We start from the raw sequence: 21,453 nt of genomic DNA on the forward strand, positions 1-21,453 counted from the left end.
TTCACACCTCTCAGGATCTGGTTCTCCCCGACTTCTTTCATGATCCGAGAATGCATGAGGAGGTGGCTTGGCTTAACATTATGTCCGGCGGGACGTGTTGAGTATTTGGCTAGGTTTATTTTTTTTCTCACCAATCTGATAGTCTTCTGATTGCTTGTGGTCCGGCTGGGGCTGGGCATGACACATCTGTGGTTTCCATTTTCCGATGGTTCCGGGTTGTGATCTCCAGGGCCTATGTGGCTTTTGGCTTGCCTGTGCCTGCGCACGATCAGGGGCGGTCCGCCAGGGGTTTGGCGGCTTCCTGGGCCGATGCAAGGAGGGTTTTTTCTGCAAGAGATTTGTATGGCTGCCGCCTTGGCTGGTCTAGAGATTTTCATCAACCGCTATGGGTTGAGTTTCTCCCACTCGGGGGAGGGGGGGGAGTTGGTTCCTTCGTGGTTGGAGTTTTATCTGTGGGGATATGAATTAAGAGTTATTGTGGGTGTGTTTGCTGCACTGTCTTTAGCTCTGTGTCTCATTGGGACCTTTTCCCCATTGCTGCTTTGGTATACCTCATGAAGTAAGTACTGGGACGAGGAAGAGTGGACGTGGAGGTAATGCTCTGATTACTTACCGGTAATCTTCATTACTCCTAGTCCTACTTACTGACGACCCTCCTCACCCTCCCTGCGGGGAAGGTCCCATGCTCTGGCTTGGTAATATGAAACTGAGTGATGTGGATGTGGGGGAGGAGTTACAGGAATTTAAAGAAATAGAAGAAGGTCCTGTGTCGGAAGCAGGGACCTCATGAAGTACTGTGACGATGAAGAGTAGGACTAGGAGTAATGAAGATTACTGGTAAGTAATCAGAGCATTATCCGCATAGTGAAGTAAGTCATCAGCAGTGCCATGGAAGTGGTTTCAAGTGGAATATATAGTTTGGAAAAGCAGTATGAAAAAAAAATTGCCGTTTAAAACTATTATTTTGGAAAATTCCTTTGCTCTGAGGGCAACTGTCAGCCCCACCCCCCTAAACACCGCCTCCTCGGGCGCCGCCCCCACCCCTCCCCTTGTGGAATCACCCACCAATTGTTTGCCATTTCCACCAGTAGATCGATATTGGGCTTAATTTCCAACTAGGCGAGTTCATTGTTGTTCAAACAGCCGTCTACTTGTACTGATAAGGTTGAAGAAAGATGGCATATACACTACAATTTTGTAGAAAGACCGTGATACAAGCCCGTCAATATATACAGCAAAAAAAAAATGCCATGCCATTTACAAGTACGGGTATTCATTGCAAACAAAAAATCCGATTTACTGGCAGCTGAATTTGCTAAAATAATCTGCCCTGAAATTCCTTCGCCGTGCACTGCATGAACATAAACCACTTCGGTTTTTGAGGGGTGGGCGGGGATACTATTTACCAGCAAGAAGACACCCCAAGACCACTGTTGCCGCAATCAAAATAGGAAGAACAAATCCACCGACCGGTGCATGGCATGGAGTCACCTTCCTCCACCAGTCTCTTTCTAAGCACGTAGACGTTCTACGCAAAAGGGTCATGACGCCTTAAAGGCATCTGAGAGAGTGTCGGCACATTTTTAAACAAACACAATTTGTTATCGGGTCTCATGTGGACTTTAAGTGTGTGTTTCAAGTGATAATGAAAGTAACCTTTACCAAGAACTCTTTTTCAGTTTCCAGTCAACATCAGGTGAGTGCTTGCAATCCAGCTCTAGTAGTGAATTTTATATCCATTTCTTTCAGCGTCCATTAACTTAGTTCCTTATTACTCCTTTGTTATATTGATAAGAGGAGTCATTTTGCAATCTCTGCAAATGCACTTTGAAGAGGCCGAAGCTCTAATCGTTGTATTGTACCCCCCACATGTTGAAATTAAAAATTGTAAGTACGTGACTTTCTAAACATCTGGTTTTGAAATTACACAGGACAGCCTGTTGTAGTTGCTATTGTAGACACAGTAGCTGCCCGAAGCTCATTTATTCCTCAGGGCTAATGGCTGCAGATCCGGTACTTTCTCTGGATCTAATAACCCTTCTGTCGATAATAATTGCAGGCGCAGTATCTGTTCTAGGTGTAATGGCTGCAGAAACCGAAACACCCCCAAGAAAAGCAGCAGGCGCTGCCATCTCTAGCGCTAATGGTAAAGGCCCATCACAAATAGCTGGAGCGAATGAGTGCAGACACATTACCTGCTCATCAGCTACATCTGACAATACCTCGCAAAGAGCAGTTTACATTACCGAGCCAGCAAACCTGGGGGCTAAGTGATCATTGTGTTTTGCAAATGCATTCTGCTCTCTGCACAGTGTGCTTTCTGCTCTGTCACAGGGTCTTTGACCCTCTGCAAATCCGGGGGCTGTCCTCAGTAGGAGAGTATCCGGTATTGAAAGAGTTGGGGAAGATGGGGGGGCCGGAGGGACGGAGCCACGGAAAAAGTCTTGTTACTTTTCCCCCCCAAATGCAGTGCGTGCAATTCCATACGGTCTCATTCGCACCTCCAAACCGACCACCCCTGCTCCAATTACTTTTTTGGTATCATTAGTGGCAGATGGCATTTTAACACATAACAAAAAAATGCATGATCATTACAGATGCAAAAAACTAATCTATATAGGACTGTGTCCAGGCGTTCTGGGGCCAAATACATGCAAACATCAAAATGTGCATATGGATTGCACCAACAGAAGTGACTTCACAGAAAAGGACATTGCAAGGAGCATCATCTTGATACATGGTGGCCCCATGGAAATTACTTGAGAATAAGTTGCCATAAGTAAACCAAGTGGCAAATAACTTTGTGGTGCAACATATCTAAATTACAATATTATTATATATGGAGCACCTCTACAGTCACAGGGCTATTTTTTTTTCTAATAGCATGATATACTAACATAAACTATGAAGTAAATCAAAATCACTTAGAGAGACAGATAAGGCAAAGTGCGATTAAATGACTTGCCCAAGATCACACACTTGGGTTAAATGGTGAAACCAGGATGTGGACAATTTAAGCAACTGAGCACAACTTCCCAGTTTTAGCCGATATACGTATTTTTTTAAAGTGTTGCTTCTCCTTTCATGTGCTTAAATAATACTTTATTTATAGCAATGCCTTGGAAGCAAACCCCATTACATAATAAACTAGCCTTTCATAGTAAACTAACTATACACTACATACATTGTCATAGAAATAAGTTCAGCAATAAGAGAATGGCTTTAGTTTTATTCCCTCCCACCCTGCATGTAAATTGAACCTAACAAACCCCCTTTCTGTTTTAAAGCCATAGTCGTTATTTCATAAAGCATGTAACGTTATGCACACTTATCCCTCCCTCCCATTCCCATTTCTAAAGGGACACAAGTCCCTGCTAATAGTCCCCCCTGTCTCCCATCAATGCCTTATGGCTCACATTCTAATGCTCTGTTTACAAAGAGCAACATGAGCGCCCCTTTGCTGCCTAGAGCTCCTTGGGGCATTGTCCTGGCAGCGGGATACCTCTCCCTTTCATAAAAGGTAACGTGTCCAGCTGCCAGGACAATGAGCATGCTCAGCAGGAATTTCTCGCACACATTGTCCTGCCAGCAGGACATCTTTCCCACTGGGCATGCTCATTGAAGTACCAAACGGGATAGCTGTCCCTCTGATAAATGTCCCACAGCTGCTCCCCCCATTCAATGTGCCACTGGGCTTCTGCGATCTAATGTGCTCTGTGCAAGCGCACATGTGCACGCAGGCTTTGTGTGCACAGTGCTCTTGCACAGAGCACATTAGATCACATCAACAGCACATTAGATTACATCAAGCACACTGTGCATGTTTGTTTGACTGGGCTGGGGCAGAGGCAAGGTGGATCCCGAGATCTGGCTAGAGAACTGATGCCAGATCTCGGATCCAGCGAGAGCCGGCCCATTAACCAGCACTGTGCCCTGGGGCAAATAATTACAGACACAGTACCGGATCTGGGATACTGATTCTAGACACAGTACCTGCCCCTGGAACTGACGTTTGATACATTACCTGCTAATCCATTACATATGACAGAATACCTGCTCTGGGGCTTATAACTACAGGCACAATACCTGCTCTGCGACAGTGATGGCAGGCACAGTACGTACTCTGGTGCTAACGATTCCAGTCACAGTATCTGCTCTGGAGCTAATGGTATTTAACACAATACCTGCTCATGAGCAAATCTGTGGTTAATGACTGCAGAAACAGTAAAAACCCCATGCACCCTTTCCTTCCCCTGTGTCCTTTCCCATTCCTAATTCCTCTCTGACACCTTGAATCACACTCTCTGAAATGAACATACAGTGTAAAGAAGTGATCAGTGACCAGACTTCAGACTATACAAAACAGCGCATTAAGAGCAGCCACGGGAATACCCAAGAAAGAGCATATCACGTCAGCTAGGAAAGAGGCACACTGGCTCCCAGTAAAAGAAAGAGTCCTCTTTAAAACACTTGCCCTCACCCATAATTGCATCCACCTCACTGCTCCACCCTACCTCTCTGAGAGAATCCACCCCACTACATCCACCAGACCGACCAGAACTCCATATGCAAACATGCTCATGATCCCCAGAGTCAAAAGAGCCAGAGCAGGCAGGATCAGCTTCCCGTACCTAGCAGCATTGCATTGGAATGCCCTGCCACCACCCTTGATAGCAGAAGCATCTCACCTAGCATTCCGTAAGTCGCTGAAAACTATGCTCCTCCTCTTAAACTCATCCAAGACAGAAACTCTACTCATTCTCATGTTTTAGCTAATATCTGTATCTGAATGTGTATACAATGTAAAGAGAATGTATCACAAACTAACTATACTCCTGATATTCTTTTCATTACATGTATGTAACTTTTTCGTAACTAAGTCTGCCACAAGTAACAGTGCCATGATGCCTTTGGACTGCATGCGCTATATAAATGTAATAAATAAAAAATAAATAAATAAGTAGAGATAAACCTGAGGCACTTCTTAAATCGAGGCCTAAACATAGCATGCACCCCCTAGGTGAGAATCCTTTGACATCCCAGTCAAAAGCAGGAACCCAGCACCCTCACAATGATGATATCACTGGTGACATCACAAATCACATTGCAACACTAACCGGTCATGACCAGTGGCCACGGCCTTTAGCTGTGCCCACTGTATATTTGAACACATTAAGGAGCCATTAGCCATGACCATGGCCTTCAGCCATGCCTCCTGTTTATTTGAACACATTAAGGGGCCACTAGCCAATGCTTTTGGCCGTGTCCACTGTATATTTTAAAACACTAATGAACAACTAGCCATGATGTTTGGCTATGGCCATTGGCGAAGGCCTCCAGCCGGCCCACTATATATTTTACAAAACTAACTGGACAGTAGCCATGGCCATTGGCTATGCCCAATTTGTTTTTTAACACATTAAGGGACAGTAGTCATGCCTTCCGCCGTGATTACTGTATATTTTCAAACACTGAAGGACCCTGTCAGTGGCCGCAGTACTTCACGCTTACTGGGCATTAGACATGGCCTTTACCCATAGCCAGTGGTCACGGCCCTCGTCTGTGCACACTGTATATTTTAACACATTAAAGGGCCACTATCTATGGCCTTTAGCCAGGGCCACTGTATATTGTCTAGTGGCTAGTTAGTGTTGTACAAGGCAAAGGCCATGGCTAATGCTACAACCTGAATTGTTATTTAGTTAATCAAAGATTTTATTAGCCAAGTCATAAATGATGTTATGTCTGATGCCATCACAGATGTAATCAGTGGTGTCTTATATGGTGCAATTTTTGATGTCATCAGGGATGTCATCTGTGATGTGATGTCATTGTGGTCAAAGCCTTCGAAACAGGGGGCGCAAAGTTAAGGTGGCTTTAGATGAATTTCAGTTATTGTTTTGCTTCAAGTTCTCACCTTAACGTCCCAGCAACTAACGTTATTTTCATTGAATTTCAATGGTTTTGTTATTCCATAGATTTGATTCTGCGCAACTGCCCATGTCCTTCAGCGTGGCCAGTGGCTGCAGCCTTTGGTCATGCCCACTGTCTATTTTACAACACTACCAGACCACTAGCCATGCCCTTCAGCCATGGCCAGTGGGCCTGGTCTTCGGCCGAGCACACTGTCCATTTTAGAACACTACCTCTGGCCATTTCCACTGTATTTTTTAAATCTCTCCCAGACCACTAGCCATAGTCTTCTTACATGGCCAGTGGGCATGGCCTTTGGCTGTGCCCACTGTCCATTTTAGAACCATACCAGACCACTAGCCATGCCGTGCCCACAGAATCTTTTAAATCTCTACCTGGCCACTAGCCATTCCCACTGTCCATTTTAAAACACTACCAGACCACTTCGGCCATGGCTGTACCCATAATTTCTACTGGACTATTAGCCATGGGTGCTCTGGCCCCGCCGACTGTATTTCTAAAATCCCTATCTATGGCCTTTGGCCATGGCCAGGGGGCCCGGCCTTCAGCCGTGTCCACTGTCCATCTACCAGACCACTAGCCATGGCCTTTGGCCATAGCCGTTAGGCATGGCGCCTTGCCGTTCCCACTGTATTTTTGAAATCACTAACCACACTGCTGGCCATGGCCAAAGCCTGCGGCCATGCCCATTGTATTGTTTTTTTTCACGTAGGTTTTTATTGATTTTTGTCAAAATAAAACATATGGCAGAACCTTTAACAACATTTCTCCCCTCCCCCCAGTGCCGCCATGGTCCAACCTCATGTGCTTTTCGCTCCTGACGAGTCAACAGGGTCCTCCCTTACCATTCAGTGTTTCTGGGCCGATTAACCTCTATGATATCAACAAAGGTTCCTAAATTAAGTTTAGTAGTGTTATTCTTCTCAGGCACCAAACCGTCCTTGCTCCCTATTCGAGGTAGCCCAGCACCTTCAAACTATCGGATAGAAACCCCTTGTGGTCACCTTGTAGTGAGTATGTGATCCATTCAAGCGCTGCAAAGTTCCACATCTTGCCCACCCACTCATGCTCCTGGGAGGTGGTCTTTGGATTTCCACTTCTGGGCCAAGGTAAGTGCCCCAGCTAATACCATCATCTATACTTTCCGTTCAGCTTTAGTGGGTAAAGCCTCTGGGTGGGCTCCCTATCCCAGTAAGACCAGGCCTTTGTTCTCCCTATCTTTTATCCCCAGGGTTGCCTCTAGTGTCTTGTGAATCATGTCCCAGAACTTCGCAATCTTTGGGCATTCCACCAAATGTGGCCCCTCGTTGCTTAGCTGCAGCAGTCCCTCCAACACATCTTCGAGGCAGATTCGTAGCTCTTGTGTAGCCTCGCTGGAGTTAGATGCCACTGGACCATCAGCTCCACCTACGTTTCCAGCGTTTGAAGGGATCTGGTCAGTTTGGGAATATGTCTCCATAGCCGGAGCCACTCTGCCTCCTCAATCGCCTGGGCCGTTGACTCCTGCCATTTATTCATGTAAGCTCTCACCCCTGCCACCTCCCCCTGTTTGGAGTGTGAATAGATGGCCCCCACTATGTGAACATTCCCTGTTTCCGTAGTTAAATACTTTTCAAATTGGGTCAGGGCCCTAACCGCGCCCCCATCACTGTGGCCTGCATCGGCCAATGCTGTATTTGGGTATACCTAAACGTTTCCCTTTCTCCCAGCTCAAAGTCTTCCTTACATTGGCTAAAGATTTTGATTTCAGGTCCTTCAAACATGTCTCGAAGTTGAAGGCACCCTCCCTCCCGCCACGCATGGAAATCTTTTTGTCCCATCCTTGGTGTAAACTGTGGGTTATCGAATATAGGGGCCCACTGGGATGGGTACGTTGTAAATCGAAATCGCGCTTTCCCCACCAGCCAACTTGTCCCATGCCTCCCCTACTCCCGCCGCTATGGCACTTTGGTACATACGAGCTGATCTCTCTATCTTAGGCTTCCATAGTACCTCCTCTAGTTTACCTTCCACCACCGCCTCATCCATTGTCCTCCACGTTTTGCCCTGATCGTGCCTCATCCAGTCTCTCAGGACTCTTGTCTGGGCGGCCAGGTAGTACACCCTGAAGTCCGGCTGACCCAGTCCCCCTCTATTACAGGGCATTATCATGACCTGCCTTGCTACCCCTGGTTTCTTGTGGTTCCAAATGCATTTCCCCATTTGCTTTTGTAGAGCGCGAAAGAAGGTCCGGGGAACCTGTATTGGGAGGACGGTGAAGTGGTATAGGAGCCAGGACAGCACCGCCATCTTGAGCACATTGATTCTGCCTAAGCATGTAATGTTAAGCGGGCCCTAGTTCACTAGTTTATTTGTTATGCTTTCCAGGAGGGTTGGGTAGTTTGCTCCCGCCAAGTTTTCTAGGGAGTTGGTGAGGTAGACCCCCTATGTATTTTAAACCCTTTTTGACCCATCTCTAGGGGTGTTCCTTTCAGATCTCTAGCTCCATATGTGGGGGGACGGTCAGATTTAATATTCCGACTTGTGGGTGTTAATTTTCAGGCCTGCCACTGCCAGAAGGCCCGCAGCTCTTCTTCTAGGGCTCTGAGATTGCTTCTGGTTCCTGTATGGCTAGAAGCGTGTTGTTCGTGAAGGCGGCTATTTTGTGCTGCACTCGCCAAAGGTTATTCCCTTTATCTTGCTATTAGCCCTCATTGTTTCGAGAAGTGGCTCGAGGTGGATCGCTTATAAGAGAGGTGATGGTGGGCATCCCTGCTTCGTACCCCGTTGGACCTTTATGACCTTTATGAGATGGCCATTGATGGCTAAGCGCATGGATGAATTTGTATAGTTGGCCTTAATTCTGGATATAAATCTCCTCCCGAACCTCATCTTCGCCATCGTTAGGAACAGAAATCGCCACTGTACCTTATCAAAGGCCTTCACAGCATTGAGGGCAATCAGCAACGCGTGTGCTCCCCTTTTGCTGGCCTTGACTGGTCCGGATATCAGCTGGAGTAGAATATTGCGGAGATAGCTGGTGATCTCCCGCAGGGCTCCTCTCACTGGCTCCTCGAGAACCCTGCCGGACTGCTGGGGGTTGCGCCCTCTAGTCTGCTGTTTGGCTGGCCGGCTGTCACTCCGCCTTGGAGCCTGTGCCGGTCAGCTGCACAGGCCCGGAGACTCTCTCCTCCATGCGTGGGTCTATTCCTCGGGGGTTTGCACACCACGTCTCATGCTTGGGGAGGTGGGGGGGCCAGAACATTACTATTTTATCCCTGCACCGGTCCCGAGGGTCGGAGGAGCATCGGTCACGGTGCTCCCACCTCGGAGGCCATCTTGGAATCCCTGCCCAATCACTAACAGACCGCTAGCCATGGCCTTCGGCCGAACTCACTGTCCATTTTTAAAACACTACTAGACCATTAGCCATGGCCAAACGATGTACATTGATTTTTCACCCCGACCTCACTATATCTGTTAAAATGACTAAAAACGTTTTTTAAAATGACTTTGTTGTCATAGCCCTGGATATAATTAGGGTTTCCTGTTTTCAGAGTTTATTTTCTTTACTTCTGGGGGTGTTTTCCCAGTGTTTTCAAAACATTTGACAATTTATGTTTATCAGTGTTTTCCTGTGTGCCCCTATCAAACAATCATGGATAACTTTTTCTCCAGTGTAAACCCACACATATTCTTTTATTGCTTCATTCCATGCATAAGTAAGGTCATATCTCTCATGGCGTGCTGCAAGAATGACATATGCTAGGGTTCGAGAGATTAACCTCGAAATCCCCTCTAATGCAACCATCGCTCAAAGACGTTCATCAATCAGACTTATTTTGACATGTTTTGACAGTGGTATTGTTATGTATAAAAGTTGGCAGGCTTTGAGAACTCACGTTTTTTTAGGCAACGTGCAGTGAGAGTACATTATTTGGCAAGGATCACACACTTTGGTTGAGCAGCGTGCTACAAGCCCCTTGTTTTATGGCCAGTCTCTTGGTGACTGTTGTGATACATCGTAGAACTCCCAACTAACCGCATTTAAGCAGCATGGAAAAGGGGAAAAAAATACTGGTTGCAAAAATAACATATGCTCAGGTACTTTTGCTCCTTAGTGAACATCAAAAGCCGGCACCCATGAATAAAGGCGCAGTAAGTCAACATATATCTTAAAGTGAAATATACAAATGTAGTTCAATTGGCCTTCCCTTAGAAGAAAGTGCGCAAGACAAAATAGCCAAAGTATAAAAGGTACTCTCCTTTCAAACCCAGCAATCTGTAGTGAAATATTCCTTGGAAAACACAATCCTGGTACGAAACAAGAGCTTGTGGTCTTGTGGGTAAGCGTCTGCATTGGGAACATGACAATCTGAGTAAAATCCTGTTAGCCAAATACTTGAGCAAGCTTGCCAACTTCAAGAAAACACAAGGGTTTTTGTGTCTGCCCTCTGAAAACAAGTTACGCTGTCCACCTACACGTGTCCTTTTACTTGTGCCCTGAAAAGCAGCAGCAAATGGGCGGGAGTGTCTGGGATTGTAACCTCCTTTGCCACATCCTGGCAAATACTCATGACTTTGCCCTCTCATCATATCCCCTCCTCACCCCCATGCCTGGCTTTCAACAATTCTCTGCTTTATAAAGAAAACTTGAAAAGTACATATACCATAGTGTCATTATAGAACTATGTTAGGCTAAATGTGTACAATTGTGGCATTATTCCACCCATCTTGACTGGGAGACTACAAATACCAGAATGCACTTCAGCAAAAGGCAAAACATGGTCTCTCAGCGAGCACTGGGAACATAGATCTTTAAACCATATTGTGATATATACATGCCTTTGACGTGCCAGCTGGAGTTGCAATTCTCCAAGTATGCAGCTCTTTACCCAGAGAGAGCTATTCTTTTCATGTGGGCCTCATGGCAGTTTGACCTTTAGAGTGCAATACTTTCAAGGACTGACAGTAGCACGGTTTTAAAACATAATGATGCGGATGCCATGTGTTTTCTTTGTGTGTTCTGAGATATTTAAAACTAAGAGAAAACACGGCATCCGGGACTGTGGTCTGTCTCCCTTTCATACAGTACCCGGGACCAACCCAGCTTAGCTTCAAAGTGAGGAAGGGGCTGGCACCCTCAGGCCATGTTGCTCTTAGTGGTCTTGTAACTAGTGCTCATCTGTTGGGCAACATAGCCCGAGGTGGCTGGCCCCTTCCTCTCTTTGAAGCCTAGCTGGGTCGGTCCCAGTTACTGCATCAATGGGAGACCTGGATGCCTATTTTAGTATGGACTACAGATAGCCAAGGCCGTGAATATCGGAAAAACAGTCTGAAAAAATGCTTTTCTGGCCCTCACCAAGTGCCCCCCCTCATCTGTGCCTGCTCCCCCAATCCACTGAGGGCCTCTTCACCTCCCCTGCCCTCTCCCATTCCCCCCACAACAGTGTTTCTGTGATGCCGTTTGCTGTGAGATGTCGGGTATTTGCAGCTATAGCCGAGTTTACAGAAAAGCTTTGTGTTGCAAACTCAGTCCCTAGACCCCCTCCAACTCCCAAATTTCACTTGGTGTCCTCTTGCCACCCCCACCTCTAGCCTGATGGCATTTGAATGTTTTTGACCTGCAAAGGCCCTTTTTCTGTGTTAATTTTTCCGATACCCGCTGCTATCGCTCCCATTGAGGAAACAAAAAGATGGTGGCTTTTTCATTTCTGAAAACCATGATCCTGCAATGCACCATGGAAGATAGAAAATGTGGGGATGGAAGGGGTACCCCTTTAAATATTAAAAAAAATGACTGTGCAGAATAACCCCTAATGCTTCATGCCCAAGTTGTTTCGGACCTGGTCCAAATCCATCCAGCAGTTTGGGCTGTGCGTTCGGGCAAAAATTGACCTTTTTTGTCTGGGGAAAATGAATGAGAATTAGGCCGCAACTTTATTTAATTTTTTTCTTAACTTTTTAAAAGAAAATTATTTGTTTAATTAGCAGATTAACACAATGAAATGAAACACAACCATTACATTATTACATACTTTGCTTTTGTCTAATTCTTTTGAAAATTCCCCGCCCTCCCCAACCCGAACTCCCCCCTCCCCCACTTCACCTCCAGTTAGTCAAACCATGTGTCCCTTAAAGTCCACTTTTTGAGCTTTGCCATTCCGTTATTTCCACTGTGTGGTGAGAGCCGTCCTTTCTTTTTTTTCCCCTTCCCAGGGTCTGGTCTGGGGTTCAGTATCACCTTTCACATTCTCCTTTACCTCATATGGGTTATTCCTGACTTTACTTTTCCCATTGCCAACTTCAATGTCTAGCCTCTGGTTCATTCAACTTTCTGTTTATACAATGCCTTCACCTAGCTATGTCTTCTCCGGGTCATACTTCTTAAGTGGGGTACTGCAATCTATTGTGGGTAAAGGGGCATTTGGAATTGCACGTTTACTCTGTTCCCAATACTCCAGAAATGGGAGCCACATTGTGTCTATGTGCAAGTGTGATTCCATCAATGTTGCTGTGAGGCTTTCCATGTTGTATATCTCCTTTGGTTTACACAGCCATTCCTTTTTTGTTGGGAGCATGTCCCCCTTCCACCGTATGGCTACACATACCCGAGCAGCTAGGAGTAGGTTTCTAGGCATGTGTAGTAACACTAAATATTGGTCTTCTACGAGCTCAACACCAAACAAACCAGGAGTGGGAACGCTACTCTCCCGATTCCGTCTGTCGTGAATCCAACACAGAATTTCCTTTTAGTAGGTCTGGGCTTTGGCAAAATCCCACCATTGGCGCCAATAGTTGCTAATCTGTGGCCATCCTCCCAGCAATATGGGCTTATCGCCGGGCACATTTTTGCCAGTCTGTTGGGGGGTGAGGTGCCATTGCATAAGCAGTCTACTCTACTGTTAGCATTTTGTATTGGACCAAAATGGTGGAGATCCAGACTGCTCTATAGACTGCGCCCCAACCCTCTGGATTACTGTCCCATCCCAGGTCTCGCTTCCATTGAGTTTGAGAGCGTGGAGTAGGCAGGTGTCCCCTTTCCAGCAATGTACCATAAAGTTTTGCAATCAACCCCCTTGAGCCCATGTGAGTGTTCAGCACGCTCTCAAAGGGAGTGAGTTGTCTCTGGGGTAGTTTGTTCCACCGTGGGTCTGTAAGCACGCTTTTTAGTTGCATGTATAACAATGGTTAGATCTGTTGGCCTTGTTGGGCTCATTCTAGCTTCTCCTTTGTCAGAAAGACCCCCTCCTTCCACAGTTGCCCCCCCTGACCAAACCCTGCGTTTATTGTCGTTGAAAGCGAATTGGGTCTGCTATGAAATCTCTTACTGGAGGCGCCCAGATGCAGCTTGGGGGAGAGGGCCACGTGGAGACACCGCTCATGTCTGGGTTCTTTTTCCACAGAATCCACAACACCGCCAGTATCGGGTGTTCGTGCACTCTCCTCGGCAGTGATTTTTGGGGGACCAAAAGTGGGTGACAAGGTGGATTCCACTTTCTTTTCATGTTCAAAAATTCTTTGCATGTTCAACTTTTTCTATGTACATTGAGTCACCAATGTTTGAAACCTGCGACCTAATTAGTAAAGGTCATTGAAATCGTGTTTTCTCCAGGATTTGGATTTGCACTTTCCTCCAATGATACATACTTATACAGATGTCTTAAAACTTTATATGGAGATGTGTTGAAACTGTTACTACAACTATCCATTGTAGTACAAATGTTTGAGGACAAGACTACCCCCCTGTACAAAATACTTATCTAGCCTTCATGTCCTGCCCGACTACAGGCTATCCCTTATGTTACAAATGAGCACATTTTAACAGCACATCACTCCACTTGATAATGGCATATATCCTCCGCATCGCCTCTTGATACATACTAACGAGTATGACACGTGTCGTACTCTGTGCACATGGTAAAGGCACACCTCCTTTCAGCATTTACAGAGATGTGCTGTTAGCATTTGAAGAGCAAATTTGTGTAATTTGCATGTGTAAATTGCACCTTTACACCGTGCGCATGCTAACCGCACATCTCTATGCATATGCTAATGGCAGACATTGTTTTCACGTATTGATAGAACACGTTCTGTTTAGCAAGCCTGATATTTGCACACGTTGACAGGACATCTCTATACCTATAGTGACCTAAAACCTCTTCCCTGCACATGCTATTGGCACATCTCTTCTCGTCTGCTAATGGTGCATCTTCTCTGTGCACATACTAGTTGGACAGCTCTCTGTACATGCGTGCTAAATGCACGCATGTGCACGGAGATGTGCATGCTAACGACACGCCTTCTCTACGCACATGCTAATGAGACATACCCTCTCTGCACATGCTAACTGCACATCCCATCCCTGAACGTTCCAACTGCACATCCTGTGCAGCGACGGGATGTGCAGTTAGCATGTGCAAACTTCATCCTGTCTGTCCACATGCTAATGGCACATCTCGGCTCTGCGTGCTAATTGCACTTCTGTTCCATGGCACGTGCAAATGACACATCTTTATTAAGTACGTACTATGGGGACATTTCTTCTCTGCAAGTGCTAGCGTAGCATCTCCTCTGCCCATGCTATAACGGTACATCTCCTCTCTGCCAGTCTTGACGGCAGGGCTCCCTTCTGCACAGGCTAATGTTGGAAACGGACATGCTAACGTTGCATCCAAAGAAAGGATGAAAAGCTACCGGGCAGGAGGGCGGCCTGCACTTACCAAGTTCCAATTACGTGACGCACACTTGATGGGTGTGGCGCAGAGGGAAGACCGCAGAGGAGTCGCTTCTTTCTTACAATAAATGCAATAATGAAGAATGACCATTCACACAAAAATTACTGTCAGTGCTGGAAATGGCCAAAATGTACTGGGGCCAAATGTACCCGATTTTCCCCCCTCCCCTTTCCTTATTCAGCTTGACTCGAACATGTGCTCACCAACCCCCACCACAATGTCCAACAGTGCTTCCCTGGCATTCTGCTCGGTTTTGCTGTAATAAATCAAGTACCATTCGAAATGGGATAATAACTTTTACCACAGTGTTTAAAAGCTGAAGGAATTTGGCTAAAAGCGCTATTTAAGAACACATACTCCCGTTCCACATGTTATTGGTATAGCCTCCGTACACATGCAGCAGCACATCTCCTCTCTGCACATGCTAACTGAGCATCTCTTTTCTGCATGCACTAGTGGCACATGGCCTCCCTGCATGTGGTATTGGCAAATATATTCAGTTCAGGCTAATGGCATCGTTCATCCCTGCATAGGGTAATGGCCCATCCCTCGTGGTATTGCCCAACAGCAAGCACACGTCTTACTACAGCCAGCATAACTTTATAAATTATACATTTCAGAGCAGGTTTGCAACGGGCCATGGTGCAGCAAGTAAAGGAATAATTCCAGATGTTTTGGCTCCCGTCCCTTTATTTCAGCACTTTGAGGGGAGAGGGGGGTAGCTGGTGACTTGTGAGAGTAAGCCAACCTACCTGACCTCCCTCCCATGCAAGGGCACAACAAAACCTACATTTCGGGGGGCGACAAGTAAGTCGTGATGGGAGGGGCCACTTCAGAAAATAGGCAGGGCAAACTTGGAGGCTCTGCCTCCACTGTTCTCCCCCCCGTGGTCTGGTGTGGTGACCAACTATTGAATAGTATATTTTAAAGCACAATATGCAGAGAGGTGATGGAAGACTTTCTTGAAAGTAACACCTTTAAAGATTTACTGCGTTTGTTAAAGTACATTTTTCTGAACTAACACAGTAAAACTTGAACACCGGCAGTTTCGGGGAATGGCTTGCCTCACCACTCTGCCTATCAAAATGCAAGTGCGCACATCCAGGAGTGTACCTAGGCAAAAATTTAGGCTGGGGCTAACCCTTCAAATGTTGGGGAGGGGGGCGCTAACTTCAGAGACTGTGGAGGAATGGCAAACTTACTTGTGTAGAGACATTTATAACTTCATTACACATTGTAATAAGACTTTTATAGTGCAGCTTCAATGTTACAATCCTTTAACTGCTCTCTCCTTTGAGTCTGAAACACCCACTTCTTCATGAACCTGAAGGTCCTAGAAAGTGTGGAAATGGCAAATGGTGTGCAATGAAAGACTCAATATCATAGCAAAACAGTACATTGCAGAGTGTGGGGTAGTACTCTGGATGGCCCAAGCACCTTCAGTGGCTGGGAGCAACAGGGGAGAAAATGTAATGTTGGTTCTACCACAGTACGCTATACTAGAATCTCTGGTGCACTGACTGGCTGGTGGGACTATGTATGCCTGTCAAATCCAGTGTTACAAGAATGGGGGAGGGCCAGTGTAGCAATAATTCAATTCTAAGCAGCAGTATTGGTGCCACTAGCAGAGGAGCACCAGGATACACCAATGTGTCCCTACACTTATTAAAACTGTCCTATTGTAAGGGTTTAAACCTAATCATTTATAAGCACTCCAATTTTTGCAATTAAAGTCACGGTGAGATAACATTATTTTCCCAGCATCACACACTTGCGCTAAACAGCAAAGCTGGGATTTTAAGCTGCACTTTCAATTTGGGCACGGCCACCTTCTTCCACATTTTACTTGGAACAAAAATGTAAGTTTTGGGTGTCAAGACCTACAATAACACTGTCCCATAGAGTTTAATTCCAAAATAAATAAATTGCATAGTAAAGCATTATGACAACATGTAAATCCTTATAACAGCATTTTGTGCCAAAATAATATCACCGTTCCTCTATTTTCCACATCCTGAATGGAAAACTATAAGATGCAAAAGGCAAAACATAATGATTTACCAACTTTTATTTTCAGCATTTAAAAAAAAAAAATAATAATAAGTTGTGCCATAAACTCACTTAGGTTTGGAGATTCGTCACAAACCTCCAGCGTGTTATGCATGGTTAAAGAACATTCAACTAAGGACATCAAAGCAACTTTTCTTTTTAGCATATCAGGCTATTAGACGTTTATTGGTATGAACACATTTTAAAAGTGTGCATACTTTATTGTGTTGCTGGCTTGCTATGCTGCTGATGACAAAAGAAACACTACAGTGCCATCTAGTGGTGGAAAGTGTTTTTTTAATAAATAAATAAAGTGTACACGGTACGCAGTAGAAAATGAAATCATTCGTATTGGCCATAATTACATGCGTAAAAAGGCACAATACGCACGTTATCTGGAGGGCTGCCCATAGCCACTCTTCCTGAGTGACTGCTGTGAAATATCCATTCTCCAGGTGTACCCATTACTTGGTCTCAGATTGTCCAGCAACACACAGAATTGTGCTGCTCTATAGTACTTGTAAAAGTCTGGGTATGCCATGCCTCCTTGCCTTTTGGGAGGATCAACATTTTGTAAGCCACATGAGGTCTCTTTCCCCTCCCACAGAAAGGTTAATAATGAGCGCTTGACTTCCACGTGGAAGGATCAGGCAGTGCCACTTGGAGAGACTAATAAGGAAGAGAAGCCGCATGAGAACATTTATTTGAATAGTTGTGAGCCTTCCTTTATATTGGACCATTTCTGGATGTCTTTTTTTTATTTTTAATTGCTGTCCAAAGAGGGATGAAATTGGCCTGGTACGAGTCCCCTAATTGCTTCTCAATGGTTACCCCCCAATATTGGATGCCCTCCTGATCTGCTTCAGGCCCCAGCTGCTCAATAGGTTTTCTGAGAGGGATCCACTCTCCTTCAGTGGCAGGATGACTGTTTTGTTTAGATTGATTCGAAAGCCAGAGTGGATCCCATATTCCGCAATTGTGGCTGAAAGAGCAGGAAAGGACCGAGATGGCTGAGTCTGGTATACTAGGACATCTTCTGCCATTTGTATCCCTTACCAGGTTTGGTAATCCCAGTGATTGTGTCATTTTCCCGGATGCCTGGGCCAGAGGTTCCATAACCAAAGCAAAAATCAAAGGTGATAAGGGGCATCCATCAATCAAAGGTGCTAAGGGTCATCCATCCAGGGCTTTTATCTATCCCTGGACCTCTTTCCAGAACTTTTGTACTTCCCCCGAGTCTGGGGTCTCGGTGCAAGGCAAAAGGGGGGATGCCACGCCATTAACCACCACCTTTTCTCTTGTGTTGCAGTATAGAGCTTGTGCACCCCTAATACAGTGTGCTACCAGATTGCCATTTTGCAATACTCTTAGCATGAACAGCCACTCGACCCTGTCGAATACCTTTTCAGCGTCCACTGAGATAAGGGTGGGGTTTGAGTCTTGAGGGTCAATTGACGCAATCGGATCCAGCGTTTTGCAGATATTGTCAGAACTCTGACGCCCTTTCACATAGCCAACCTGGTCATTGTGTATAAGCTTCAGCAGCACCCCACTTAACCTATTAGCGAGGATGCTGGCATAGATTCGGACATCAAAGTTTAACAAAGATATTAGCCTGTAGGAACCACACTCTTATTTGTCCCTCGCTTCTTTTGGGAGAACGATAATACAGGCTTTTGTGAAAGATTCTGGGGCCTAGCCTGACTCCATGATATCGTTGAAAAGAAGGGTCAAGAAGGGAGCCACTGTTCCGCTGAAGGCTTTATAAAATGCTGGGGTGAAGCCGTCTTGCCCTGGCGCTGATCCTGCCTTTAGTTTCGAATTGCAACGCTTACTTCCTCCACTGTTACCAGGGCGCTCACTTGGTCGTTATCTGGGCTTTGGAGTGATGGAATTTTTGATTTTTCTAAAATTCTCCATATTTTCATGGGTGATCTATCTGAGGTGTACAATTGCTTATAGAACTGGACGGGCCATAATTTCAATGGACTTAATCTGCCCCTACTGATCCTTGACTTTATATACCACTCTTTCGGCTCTTTGTCCTCTGTGTGGCTGCTAATAGTGTGTGGGCCTTGTCCCCTTTTTCATAAAACGTTTGTTTAACTTACCGTAGATGTGTCAATGCTTTCCCACTCCACAGTTCTTTAAGTTCCTGCCTAAGCTTCTTTATATCTGCCAGTGTCGTTGCTGAGTCATCCAGCCCGCTTGTTAGGTCTGCTTTTTTGTTTCTTATTTCTCTCCTTAGGAATGTTTCCCGCAGCAATCTAGTTCCCTTCATCAAAGTCCCCTGTGCCATCAGAACCCCCCACCCTAATCGGCGTAGCTTTTGCCGCTTCCCAAACTGTGGGTTGGGAAGTATCGCAGTGTCATTTCGTTTGAAAAATTCCCTGATTTTGACATCAAGTGAGTTCCTAAAGACCTGGTCTTTAAATAGCGTGTCATTGCAGATCCATCTTTTGTCTGTCACCGTGTCCGGGCTTAGGTCTAGGTTTATCATGCTCATGTCGTGATCTGACCAACCCACTAAATCAATGGATGCACTCACAATGTTGCGCTTGTGTGCCGCCTCTAGAAAGTTATAATCAATGCGGGTGAACGTTTGGTGCAGGGGAGAGTAAAATAAGAAGTGCATGCTCTAGTTTGTGGGTAGCAGGCTCTCCACATATCTACCATGAGGTGTTCTTGCACAAGGTTTTGGAAAAGCCCTTTCCCCAGGGCCGGGACGGTTCCCTCCCTGTATGACTCCCAGTCCATAGCTGGGTCCATCTCAATGTTAAAGTCACCACCACAATTCAGAACCCCTGTTCTCCATTTGTCTAGTAAAACAAAGAGCACCTTGCTGAAAGTGAGTTCTTGACAATTGGGCGCATAAGGGGAGCACAGTGTGACTGCTCTCGAACGTTTGATCCCGTTTATTACTAGGTACATCCCGTCCTTGTTTCTCTGGATTTAATTTGTGTGATCTGCAATCCCAGTGATGCCCGATACAACATGCCCACCCCTCCCTTTTTGGTAGATCCAGATGGCCAGATTCCCCCTCCCAGTCGCCCTCCATTAGGGGTAATTTCCTCTCCACCTCGAAATTTGGTTTCTTGTACAAAGAGGACATCTAAGCTGGACTGGTTAAATGCCCTTGGCAGCATTGATCTTGTTTGGGGTGAGTTGAGGCCCTGCACATTTAAGGACCCAAATCGAACTCAGTTAGCCACCATCCCCCTGGGTCTTAACAGATCTCGTGCACGGCTGCATTCCTAGCCCCTGTGTTCGCCTTTTCGTGCCCATGTTCGCTGTGCCCTGAGGTGTCTGGTCTCCCCTCCAAAGTACTGTCCCTGCGATTGCACTGCGTGCCGATTTATGAAAGTGTGATTTATGCTGAAGACACCTGGTTTCTGAACACCTGCCCCTCATGAAATCTATCCCCCCTTAACCCCTGACCCCAAAAAACAGAGAGTAGTTCCCCCATGTGACTGGAGATGCCCTAGAAAAAAACATAGGGCCACACTATGTGGAAGTCCCCCAAACCCTCAACTTGGTTAACTACAACATGCTTGCATTCCATCAGCGGTAACATTCTGCCGTCAACACTTAACAACTCAGCCCAGAAAAAGAAGAAAAGAGAAAAGTCAGGTTTTCATCCTTTGTCCATGGTCAGTACTCTGGTCTCTTCAGGGAGTTCTTGTTGCCCTGCCAAGACGCATCCCTTGGCGTTGTTAGGGATACAAAATGTCAGTACAAGTCCAGTCAATTGTTCACGGCATCTCATGGAGTGTTAAATCTCAGTTTTCTGGTACCCTTGGCACACCCTCTACTGGGTCAAGGACCCAATTGTTTCCTAGGTGGATCAGAGGACGACGGGAGCTCCTCCATCTCAACTCCCCCTGTTCCTGCTGTTAGGCCTTGTAGCCCACTGTTCGCTTCCTCTGTAGAAACCACCCTGTACTCCTCATTGCCATGTTCAAAGGATAGCGCAAAGGGAAAGCCCCATCTGTAGAAGATTCTTTGTTGACGTAGCCATGAAGTAGGTGGGCGACAAGCCCTCCTTTTTGGTGAGTGTAGCAGCTGAGAGGTCCTGGAAGATTCTTACGCGTGAGCCCTCAAAGTCGATGTGATCTAGCTCTCTCGGCCACGGTGCAATTTCGACTTTGTGCCTGTAATGATGACATTTCGCTAGGACCGACCTCGGTCCATTTGGGTGGCAACCTGCCCGATGCACTTTTTCAAACTCCAGGTCCGGCGTTACGGGGGAGGTGATGATAGAGTTGACTAAGGCTTTTACTTGCCTTTCCAGGCTTGATGGGGTTTCATTTGGTGCCTCCTTAAGGCCTTGAATACGTATGTTCGATCCCCTCTCCCGATTCTCGAGGTCGTCAACCTTGGCTGCCAGGTCTACATTTCTTTGCTACGAGCCCTGGAAGCAACCTTCTGTTTTCATCTCCACTAGGTGACTAGACACTAGTAGTTTTCCAGAGCTTCTAACCTGTCTTTGATTGTGTTGACTCTGTCTTGTAAAGCATTCACTGTGGATGCCATGCCGCTCTTCACAACCCGATTTTCTTCCAGGAGTAGCCGTATATCTGCTTTTGTGGATGCATCTTGATCTGCTTGATCTGCTCCTGGTATGCATGGCAGCTCTGTTTGGATGTTTTGCTGCCATGTTTGTACTTGTGCAGCAAAACTCCTGTAACTTGTATGCGGTTGCAGGGCCCAGCTCTCCCGGCACTTAGATCTTATAGGAACCAGTGCTGGTGGT

The 21,453-nt window shown here is 46.0% G+C and overlaps 1 protein-coding gene across 1 annotated transcript in view; it reads left to right on the top strand.

Moving 5' to 3' along the window:
• Positions 1–1,574: 1,574 nt before the first annotated feature.
• Positions 1,575–21,453, top strand: part of IVD (isovaleryl-CoA dehydrogenase) — a 919,837-nt gene continuing 899,958 nt past the window's right edge. Inside the window, exon 1 of the mRNA XM_069637537.1 lies at positions 1,575–1,696. The gene's annotated coding sequence lies outside the window, so the exon portion shown is untranslated. The remainder of the gene's footprint in view (positions 1,697–21,453) is intronic.

The sequence above is a fragment of the Ambystoma mexicanum genome, chromosome 14 (assembly GCF_040938575.1).
Source record: "Ambystoma mexicanum isolate Mex_15411 chromosome 14, UKY_AmexF1_1, whole genome shotgun sequence".
Taxonomy (NCBI): Eukaryota; Metazoa; Chordata; class Amphibia; order Caudata; family Ambystomatidae; genus Ambystoma; species Ambystoma mexicanum.